The sequence below is a fragment of the Rhinolophus sinicus genome, chromosome 15, assembly GCF_057876585.1.
Source record: "Rhinolophus sinicus isolate RSI-liver-muscle chromosome 15, RSI-T2T, whole genome shotgun sequence".
NCBI classification, from domain to species: Eukaryota; Metazoa; Chordata; class Mammalia; order Chiroptera; family Rhinolophidae; genus Rhinolophus; species Rhinolophus sinicus.
The window spans coordinates 123,403,269-123,415,424 of record NC_142515.1 but is presented as its reverse complement, the minus strand read 5'-3'; the positions used below and the strand labels follow the sequence as shown (position 1 = coordinate 123,415,424).

The following is a 12,156-nucleotide window of genomic DNA, read 5'->3' as shown; positions in this document are numbered from 1 at the left end:
TTTAATTAGAACTATTTCTGTCAATGTGTGCTTTTCCCATTCATTACAAATAATTGATAGTTGGCAGCCTTGATTTATTATTATAAGCCCAAATCATATTTTTTTAAAGCCTCGTGGAAAAGCTAATGCATGCTGCAATATAGCTAACGTTGAGAGTAGATGTTAAACTGAAATCCACTTCTGGTATATCTGCATCGTAAATATTTCATGAAAGCACTTGAAGGGAGATAGGATCGATCTCCCTCTATGTCCCAGCCAAGATTGCTCTTCTCAGATAATACCACTCCATACAGTATTTATTGGCTTTTATACAGATCACCAAGGTTGCCCACAAGATGTTGTTATGCTGACTGAATAACCACAACTGCAATCGAATACATAATGACTGCTTGAGCACATGTGACAACATTCTTTGGAAAACACTATGTGGCAAGCATTAGGAGGATTTAGTTTTTAAGGGGAAATGCATACCTCATTTTGCTCATACATTCAGGTAGTATGCAAATACTGAAAGTAAATGTATGGCTTATATAAAAAAGAAAAATCTACTAAAATCTAAAGGAATCTATTTCTTGCATATATTTCTATTGAGGTATTATGTTTTCTATGTAAAACTTAAAGTGATTTTTATACAATTAACTTTATTTCATTCTTACACTACAATAAACTATATTAACGCTAGATTTTTTTTTTTTTTTTTTTTTTTTTTTTTTAGCAGACAGTTTTTTTGGAGGCAGTTTGTGTTCACAGAAAAACTGAGTAAAAGGTACAGACTTCCCCATGGAGCCCCTGCCCTCTCACGTGCAGAGCCACCCCCACTATTCACATCCCTACCAATGTGGTACATTTCTTGCAGTTAAAAAATCTACCTTTACAAATCGTTTTCAACCAAAGTCCATCATTTAACATTAGGGTTTGCTCTTCTAGTGTTGTACATTCCATAGATTTGGACAAATATTTCTACTAGTTGTAGTCAGAAGAAACAACATTAAGACGATACACAAATGCCTAAGCGACTACCCTACTCAGAGTCACAATGCATGATGGCTATGATCATGAAAGAGTATTTTGCATTCGTAAATATGTCTTCATAGTTGCTAAGTCAAACATTTTGACTCTGAATTTTTATTAAACGATGTCAAAATGAAGATAAAGAAATCCAAGGACCATATAAACATTTCAAATATGTTTAATACTAAATAAAGAGTAACTTTTAAATAATTGAGTTTTGTCAAACTATCACCATTTTGTCATAATTAAGTGACATAATCTTATTATTTAACATGTTTCAAAGCACTGCTTTATTTTCTTCAAGAAAATGGACTAAATTCTGGGAAAGTACATGGAGTCACAATTTATTTGGTAAGAAAAATTTGACGACGATTTTGAAGGCCAAAAAGTCACACTCTTTTAGATATGTTGCAACTCTAAATTGTATATATATGTTTTTTATTATCTTAATGGTGGAACTTATCCCCCAAGTTTCTCATTTATACTAAAGATATCTAAATTTTAGTTAAATGACCCTGAATGTATATTGTTGTGATATAATGAATATAATCAGTTATAAAATTGTCAGTAACCCAATTCATCATTGCAAAAGTTGTGACAGAAGTATTCATGACATATACAAGAATAAAATTGTTCAGATGTAATATAGTCAAATAAATTTATAAAAACTCCAATACAGTTTGGTCTACCAAAGATGAAATTTTAAAAAGAAGTTTGGAAAGCAAAGTAACTTAGAAAGTACTTTAAATAGAAATCCCCAATCCATAAAATATGTTTTAGTCCCTTGTTAAAAAAATAAATAAATAAATAAATAATGCGATTTACATTAAACATAGTAGCACAAGCTATTCAGCGTAATGAAGGAAAAGGTAAAGACTGACAGTCAAAAGGGCATTTCCCTGGGTGGATTAAATGTGATGAGAATAAAATCTTTAGCAGTTAAGTAGCTTTTTAGAAATTGTTGAAAACCAAAAGTCTCTAGGCTCTCATATTGCTTAGTTCACTAATGAGTAAGTGAGTGAAATTATTGTGTCCCCTTGATTTATTAGTTATTTGGAATTTATTTTTAAAAGTAGAAACAAAGTGCTGGGTTGGTTAAGTTCATGAGGTCAACAATCATACCAGCATGTTTCATTATGCATCTGTAACTAGTATGATTCCCCAGTAAATATAAAATGTGAGACACAGAGAGAAATATGAATACAGGTTTTGCTGAAAATGATATCCATTTAAACTACTGATTAGTAAAAACTGTATAAAACATTCATACTCTAGTTAACTTTAGATTTGTGTTTTAGTTTTCACTTTTATAATCAGAAAGTTCTTGAAGAGAACCTGTTACTTGATCTAAATATTAACGTATAACAGTGTATATAGCCTATGGTGTTGTTTTCTTTTGTTTCTTTTTTCAATACTACATAATGATTAAAAGGTAAAGGTTTCCCCCACTACCTGAAAAATAGTGTGTTCCTATGAAAACTTTCATAAGCTAAAATGGCTTAAAACAGAGTGCATGCATACCTGCTTGCACTAACCCAAAACAAAACAAAACAAAAAATCAAAGAGCATGTTTGCTTTATGAAAAAGGCTGTTACTGTACCAATGTAGGTCTTTCATAAAAGGGAAGTGACGGCATGGATTTCGGAAAGCAGGGCATATTTCTCTGTCTGCAAGAGCAGAGTCATTTCATAAATACATTTCCCAGGCTGGAGCTTGTTCTTTATCCAGTTGGGCCACTCTGAGCCCCTCCACAGCACCTGGCTTTCTAGCATTTTCCCTTCTTCTCCGTCATTCACATTTTAATTGAGACTTATAACATTTCCTGAGAATCTAATGATTGCCATAGCAGTTCTTAAAATTAGATAAAAACCTTGCGCAAATAAAGTTTTGATTTGCTATGGATGTCATAGTTCAATGAATCTTATTCAACCAGTGTTTATACAGTGTCGTTCTTTTTCAAATCATGCTTGAATTCTGTAAATTGTGGTCTTTTGTTTCTTAGTTGACAGAGTGTTACTTCAGTGGATTTAGAAGCCATAGATTAAGGATCCAGTGCTTTCTGAGGCTATGGTTAGTTGTTGAACTTCTTGAATCCCTTTTTGTATGAGGAAATAACTCTTCTTCTTCTTCTTTGGTGGTACTTCTGATGCTCTTGTGCTTACCTTGCCACTGCAATAATGCCTTTTCACCAATTATGTATAGGAAATGGTTTTCCACAACCTATTCCACTGTAATCATCATGCTTCTCACTGAGACTCTGCAAGAACATTACCCTTGTTATCCCATTCACAAGAAAAAGGTTCTTAGCATTCGTCCTTCTAGGGTCTAACACTTGCAATTTACATGGGACATGTTGTGGAGCAAGTGTAATTTTTTTTTTTTTAATTAAAGTTTATTGGGGTGACAATTGCTAGTAAAGTTACATAGGTCTCAGGTGTACAATTCTGTAATACATGATCTATATATTACATTGTGTGTTCACCACCCAGAGTCAGTTCAGGAGGAGGGTGGTAGATGAGGGTAAAGGGATCAAGTATAATATTCTTATTTGTTTTAAATAAAGTGACAGAATAATATCAACATAAAGAGAAAGTGAATAACACAACAAGGACAAGGAGAGAGAATCAGCCATAAAAAGTCCATATCCAGAGAGTAGTTGAACACTGGGGGGAAAAAAAGAAAAAGATATCTGTTAACAATTGAAAGCCTATAATCTTATAAATACATAATTAATACTAAAATGAAATAGTAACTTCCCAGCAATATATTCATCAACTTTAACCTACAGCAAATCCTACTCCAATACCTCTGCCCCTTACTTGAAGACATGCACAGGAAAATAGAGGCACAACGTTTGGATTTCTCTCTTGGCCAGTTTTCTCTGGATCTGTTCAAAATAAATTTGATGCCACTGCTTGAAGTATTTTAATTAAAATTATCTTTAATTATTAGTCCTTAAATGGCATACAATAATAATATTTAGTTTATAGAAATATATACTACCTAACAACATTTTAAAAACATTTTTTGTGGTTAATTTTTTCAAGGGATACAAAACAGAAAGCTGGTCACCAACTGATATGGGTTTCACCCAGGAGTTTATTTTTGAAAATCCTGTGAGAATAGGTTGTGTCATTGGAATTAACCTCTGGTCATTCGCAAAAGGTGAAAAAATTCACAGACTCAGCCTGAAATGAGGAGAGCAAGGAAGTAACTCTATTCAAGGATGCCGGCATAAAAGTTGCCGGGGCAGACAACTGTGCCTAACTTTAGGTTCGCTTTTTCTTATACAGGAAAGGGTAGGTAAATTTCCTTATGGCAGGACATGTGATGTATAGACTGAGGTCATCTGATTGACATATGTTGGTTATGTAACTAGTTTCTTTCTCTGCATGCCCTTACCCAGAATGCATACAGAAAAACCCATCTGGGGGTGCCAAGCCTGGATGTTCATTTTATTTTAATTGTATTATAATAAGGCTAGAGTTCAAGTAACAGACAGGTTTTAACAGTTTGGGGATGTGTGAAGAATCAGTTAATACCAGTTGGATCTTTTCTCCTTTTTTTAGGAGTGTTTGGACATTTTGATTTATTTCTGTGGAATGCGCCTGGGTGGTTCCTGGGGTGGGGATACAGGCCTGGGCAGTCCCCCTTGAGGCTCACTTTTATTAACCCTTTTCTGCCTCATCAGAATATATTTCTCCTCATTTTAGTGGTGTCCAAATGAGAATTTACGTCAATAACAATCATTTATTGTGTGCTCAATTTGTGTTGCATGTTGACTAGAGAGGTGATGTGAGTTGTCATGAAAAGGAAGACTATTAAGTATATAGACCTTGACTCCAAAGAACTGATTTATTTGGAAATGTTAATGGACACACAAAATCACTTAAATATTTTGATCAGAAAATAAAAATAGCACTATTGGTCATAGAAAATCAGTGTTTCGTTTTTTTTTAAGTCATTAAATATCAAGTTCAAGGTTATAGTCTATAGTTATAGAACCACTAAGGCCCTAGGTTCTACATTAATTCTCATCGGGAGATTTATTTTTAAAGTTTATTAGACAGAATATTATTCCAATGCAATATTATTCCAATGTATCAAAATCATTTATATAAACTTTAACATTTTTTCATCCATATTAGGAAACAATAAATTTTACAAATATTTGCACAAATATTAGAACTAATACATATGAATGAAATATTATATTATGCTTTATGGAAACTCAGTGTGCCTGTCACTTAACCTGGGAGGAATATCTGTTATATTAAGTGACACAGTGTCAATGCACAGCCCCCTCAATTCAGGAAACTCTACAAGAAAATACATAAATCACATTTACCACACAATTTCCAATTTACTGGGTAGGGCATAAAATATCTCTTCCTCTTCAGATACTGCTATTCTCAGCACATTAACTTAACAATGCACTTGGAATGTATACATGTTTCTGACATTGAGGAAATTCTGCTTATATATGAATAAAGCTCTAAAATTCTAAAGTAAATCTATTAAATGCTTATTTTTGAACAAGTTATTTTAAAAATATTTTCCCCTAAATAAATTTAATTTTAATTCACTTACCAAATACTTACATCACAACTGACCATATACCAACCAGGGTTAAGTATTGGAGATGTAAATATACAAGCATAAAAATGTTTAAAAAATTAACTCCAAGGAGCAGTCTGTTGAGAGAAATAAAGGTAATGAAATGACCACAAAAAAATTAAACTTTCAAAATACTTATAAATAGTGTATTATGAGAGCATCTAAACCCAGATTTTTGGAATATATGACATTGTCTAAAAGAGATCAGGGTGATAGTTTTAGGAATCGTGTTTTTCCAGTTGTTAGGTAGAACTTTGAATGTGAATGTGATCTCCATTCACAGACAGAACATAGCATAAAACTTAAAGCTTGGACTCTAGTGGGAGGCAAACATTATTTAAATCCTCTTGCAAATCCATTCTTCCCATAGCCCTATAAGTGTCTCTACTACATGGCCCTGTTGTCATTCTCACAGTAGATTATCAAAAGAAGTGACCTCACCAGTCAATCCATAGGTTGGGAAATAATTTCTTTCTTTCTGGATTGCAAGATTCTTGCCCAAGAAAGACAGTGGAAAGTTCAGTGAAAGAAAGGGATGCATCTGAGTTTCTTCCAAAGTGTCAAAATGAAATTCAAAGAAAAAGTGAGCAGTTCTTGGTGTGTTTGCTGTTTTGTCTTGTTTGGGGAGGGGACGTGGGGAGGCTAAAATCAGAGAAAATGCTTCCTAAAGATGAAGTCCCATAGTAGAAATTCATGAACTACTATTTGTTGTCATTGTAGTTATAGTTTATTATAAGTATTATTCTTGATATTATTATATTTAATAGGGAAGTATATAATTAAAATAATGACCTACTCCATGGAGTTATTTTAGATCATGAATCCATTTCCAGTTCAAATCTCCATAAGTCCCATTATACCCAAGTTCTTCCATTTCCCAGTAGATCTATTTTCTGGCTATTTAAAAAAATTTGTGAAATTTAGTCTTGTCAAAGACATTCTTAATTTGCGCTTTTCAAATTGTTTCAGTAAATAAAGGCCCCTCTCATCTTTTATTGGTTGAGCTACCAAAAAATGCCTAATGAACATAGGAAAAGTCTTAATGAAAATAATGAGGATTAGAACTGATTACTGAAAGGATGTAGCAGATATGCATAAATTGGTAGATATTGTTCTATTTTAGTTTATGAATTCCTAGTAATTTCAGAAAATGTATTCTTACTTCTTGACTGAAACTATGTTTTTGCTCATTTAATAGTAATTTATATATATATTTACATTCTCTAACAAAACTGTAAATTTCTTGAGAAGTGGAAGGCTGACCTGATCACCTTTTTGTGTTAATGATATTCAAAGTGTGATTTTTCACAGTAGCGTTTCAATGGTTTGTTGTTTAAATTTAAATATCTGGGAAATTAGCTTTTATGTAAAGTGAAGTCATTGCTTATTTAGACAAAATAGAAACAAAATGAAAAGCGATTCTCATATCACCAGAGCAAGATTTCTCTATTTTTTAAAAATTAAAACAGTAAAAACAACAATTTTATCAAGATGCACAATACATGTAATCTCAAGGTGATGTTTATATCATGAGCCTGTGCAGGCATTTATCAAAAATGTCGAACATCTTCAGATGCTATTGTAAGGTACTGCAATTGTAACGCTATTTTATTTTCTACTGATTTGTGAATCTTCCATCCAATTACAAAAATAAAGGTCAGGAAACAGTGGAGTCACTCCAAATTTGCTGATGCTCTAATAGCATTCAGAATATTTATAAAATCTAAATTCATAGTTTCAAACTGTGGTTTTCATGTTTAACATGTTTAAACACTGGCTTTGAGTAATGTTTCTTTTTTTCTTTTTCTTTGTTATGTTTCTTCCCGCCAAAAAAGAAAAATCTGATTCTCTAAACTTGTTGCATTGATTAGTTTTAGGAAAAATGAGTTTTCTGGTTTTAGGGCAAAGCAGAAGGCTCATTTGTTAAATTAGGCATTTGCCTAATAGATATAGGAAGATCAGCAAGATTAAGGTCATGGATCTTTTCTTGTTGTCAGATAATGTGTTAAATAAAATCAAAGGGATGATAAACAAGGATAATTGCAGAGAAAAGCATTCCCTTAGGGTTCAATCCAGAAATCTTCTAAAATGTAAATTTTCAGGAAAGACACTCAAACTCCTCTAAGGTAGAAACTAGCGGCAAATAAGATAAACATTTTTAGGGATTAAAACATTCTATTCACTTTTTTTTTAAATGATAAAAATTACATATGTTAGAATTCTGATCTATGAATACATATCCAGCAAATTTGTGAAGTCATTTCTGGTAAAAGCCAATATATTTTTAAGACAAAAAAGTAATATGTCTTAAAGTGTCATAATAATTAAATTATTTAAACCACATGGAAAACAAATTTGAATTATTTTGTTTTTAAAAACACGTAGCATGAGCATGAAAAGGACTCGTTAAAATTATTACCTAAGTAAGAAACAGAAAAGGCAATGAAGTATAAGAACAAATAATGCAAAAACTGTTGTTTTATTTATAGAAAATTATATCATTTTGATGGTTGTACTGAATCAGAATCTATAATGTTCTCTGGGGAAAAAAAAAACAGTTGACTAAGAAAATCTAGGTTCAGAGTCTAAAATAAAAATCATAAATAAGAAATCTAGACAAAGATTAAAAAGAGCCAATGAATGTCAGAATTTTAATGCCTACTCTTAAATTTGAACACTGGCAAGATGAAATGCTTCATTACTGAGAACACACACATAGCATAATTTTATTAATTAAAGGAATTACATTAAAGTTAAGTGGACATTTTATGAAGCTTGTGAGAAAGATATACATCTGACTTTTGTTACATTTTTTTTCTGTTTCTAACCATAAATAAGAAAGGTACATAGTTACTGAACTTAAGCCATGAACCTAAAGGATAGAGGACTCAGAAAGCATTCAGTATTTACCCTTTTTTCAAAATGATAAAACTCTAACATAAAAAGATGGGTGCGGCAGCAATATTATTGTAGATATTTTTATATTCTATTAAATTGCAGAATTTTGAAACTAAACCAGAATTTTGAAACTAAAAATGTTGTAATAGTTTATTACACAAATCTTTAAGTTTGAATCTGGGAACAAATATTATTTGATGAAACAAAACCTAATTTTTTGGGAAGAAGGTTTTTGATTAGGAATAATAATTAAGTTGTAGTTAAATAAACCCCATTGTAAAAACAGTGAACACAGTTTGTTAATTGTGCCATTTTATTTCTAGATATATAAAGAGGAAATAAAAGGCAGGGCTACTAAAACTGTATATTTAGAGTAGTTAACAGCATTGAAAAATAATTGATTGTTGTGTTTAAATGTCAAGGCTGATATGCTGTTTTACTTGCCTTTTATTTTACACTCCATTGCCTTACAATTACTATCTACATACACTATATTTCAGTTTTCCTTTCCAAAACTGACAAAAAAATGACCAAAAAAATTTCCAAAACTGACAAAAAAATGAAGTCCCTTATATCAGCAAGGCAAACAAATCCACATTGAATAATACATTCTTGATAAAATCAATATTATTTTAACGAGGTTTAATGTATTACAGTGCCACCATGCCATTTCTTTCATGTAATTAAAAATTTCATTAGTAAAACTTGACCACAAGGGTGAGGGATCCTTGCCCTAAAAATCTCAAAAAGTGGGTGGGAAGAAAAGAGATATAGGGGATTTTTAAAGTTCCTGATACATGTGAATTACCAGAAACAAAAATTTAAAAAAAATTAAAAATAGGTAACCTTAGAACCATAGAGCAAAATTTTTAGAAGTCACAGAAAAAATATTCAAGGCTAGAGTACACGATGATGTATATCAAATAGTAAAAGTAGTTTTCATTAGTTTATTCGCTTATCACCTACAGTGTTCAAAGCTGTAAACGGGGGTATAATTGGTACCCAGTCATTACTGTTTGCAATTCTTAATTTCTTAGCATATACTAAATTCAATTTAAAACAAACTAATTCACAAAATAAACTGATGAATAAATATTTTGTATGACCAACGTATAAATAGTTTAAAATATTAATTTATAAGTAATAGCATTTAAAAACAATAATTATGTGCTAACAACCCCAGTTCCAAACAAAAGTATCTATTTTGAGAACCCTAAAATCCCATTCAAAGAACTCTAGTAATAAGACATTCACAATTAATGAATATCTAGTGTAGTACAAATATGAGGCAGACATATAAATATTATATGAGTGGTACCAAATATAAAAGAGAGAAGTAAGAAAAATATATTCATGAGGAATGAATAATTATTATAATATTTGGAATAGCATCTTTAAGAAAGTATAACTTAAGAAATCGAGAAGGAACACATTCTTAGAAACCATATATTACATCATTCATGAGCGTGTAAGTACCAAATATGTAAAACAAGTTCTTAGAAGATAATGCAAAGCCTCACCTTAGATGGTGACTTTACAGAATCTAAACTATTAAACAAGCGTTTTTTCACAGCTGTTAAAAACAAATACAAAAGTTAATTTCTGGTAACTTGTGGGACTTCTTTATGTTTCTAAAACTCTATTTTTTTCTTTTTAAAATTTAGAACTTAGGTTTCTAATTTTATCTTAACATTTAAAACTATCCACTAACATCTAAACTTATTTTGTTGACTGAATACAAAATAACATGTAAAACTTATATACCAGGGATGCAAAAAAAATGTATACACATGACTTGTATTCATCATTTGTTATCAGTATATATTGAGTATTACAATTTTAATACAATTTTTTCCTTTCTTAAAATGTGTATACTTTTTTTGGCACCGTGTGTGTGTGTGTGTGTGTGTGTGTGTGTGTGTGTATCTATATAGATAGATATCTTTCTTTTTTTTACCATTTTAAAATTCATACCTAAATCCTAAGGGCAGTGGTTTGTTAATTTTCATATGGAGACAAGTTTCTTTATCATTATATTTAGCTTTTAATAAAGGCTGACATTTTAAAATGTATATCTTGTTCAGATTTGGAATACATAATTCTATGTAAAATAATGATATATTTTTATACAATGTGATTATATCTTAAATTCAAATTTCAGTGAATTGAAAAGATGAAATTATATACCTGGGCTCATATGAATAATATTTTCCTCATAATGTTTTTATACATACATATATTGTAAATACATTTTGGAGCATATCATTTGCCCTATACTTTGTTGTGATTTTGAAGATACTCATTTTAACATAAAATGTTATTTAATATAGAAGTTATTTATGTAACATAGTTTGTTCCTTAATGTTTATACAACATAAAATGAATTAGGAAAAATCATGATGGGGAAATACACTTCTGTAAGTTTTTCACAAATTATCATTATAGTGTGTTTTTCCTCTTAATCTGTTTTTACAAATTGCATCCGAATAGCCTTGGGTTCTTGAAGATCTTTAGCAATAACAGTACATCCTGGAGACAGCTTTTATCTTGTATTGATCATCAAATAATCTTGGCCTCTATGGCACATTGGCCTTCAATAATATTTACAAACCGTTTTTACAATGTTTTCTAAAATACACAAAATGCATATATTCTTGACCTCAATTGGAGAGGTTGATGTTATCATTTTAACATTCTTATTGCCCTAAAAACCCAACACCATTACACTTAATGTGTGCATATTCAAATATGTTTTAGTTCACTCTGAGTTTTTCTTTTTTTGTTTTTCTTTAATCGGATGAATTAAACTCCCAAACTAATCCTGGGTTTCAGACCTCTATTTTACAGTAATAAAGTGGTCAAGAATACCATACACTTGTCATTTTCCATTATACCTAAAATAAGAGCTTCTAAAATTACAGTTACCTATCTTTTTGGTCTGTAAATTAGGGGAGCTTTCTCTTCTAGACCTATCAACTAATTTCTGGTTCATTTATTTCCTTTGGCAGATAAATTGGTCTTACATTTGAAAAGTGTTCCATTATAGGAAGAGGCTAAGTGGTAACAATTTTCTACCACATTATAAAGATAAGACTGTCAAGAGCACTATGTATATCCAGTTTCCAAATAATGAACAAGAGAAATAAACAATCACAGAATCCTTGTTTTCTTTTATACCATAATTCCATAAAGAAAAATTTGGTTTGGTTCCCGGTAACATTCGCTGATCATAAATTTAAATAATAAATAAAAAATAAAAAATAAATGAATACACACAGAGAGAGAGAGAGAGAGAGAGAGAGAGAGAGAGAGAGAGAGAGAGTCCCAAAAAAATGTATACACATTTTAAGAAAGGAAAAAGCTGTATTAAAATTATAATACTCAATATATACTGATAACAAAAGATGAATGCAAATCATGTGTATACTTTTTCTTGGCACCTCTGATATCACCCCTGAGATATACATATCCGGGGTGATATATACATTTGTTTAAGGAGACCACTGGAAGTCAATTTCTTAAAATTTCTTTTAAAAATGGGGAGGTGGGCTTGAAAAGTTAATTATCACTAAATATAGAATGTTTTTTGTGTGTGAGTTTTCCCACAAATTACCATTATAGTGTGTTTTT

The 12,156-nt window shown here is 30.9% G+C and overlaps 1 long non-coding RNA gene across 1 annotated transcript; it reads right to left on the bottom strand.

Annotated features, from left to right (window-relative positions):
- Positions 1-1,419: 1,419 nt before the first annotated feature.
- LOC141572758 (uncharacterized) lies at positions 1,420-10,301 on the bottom strand. Its single transcript, XR_012498222.2, has 2 exons — positions 5,602-10,301; positions 1,420-3,674 (listed from the first exon to the last, which is right to left on the bottom strand). It is a non-coding gene; the product is annotated as an uncharacterized LOC141572758 (long non-coding RNA).
- Between the last annotated feature and the right edge of the window lie 1,855 nt (positions 10,302-12,156).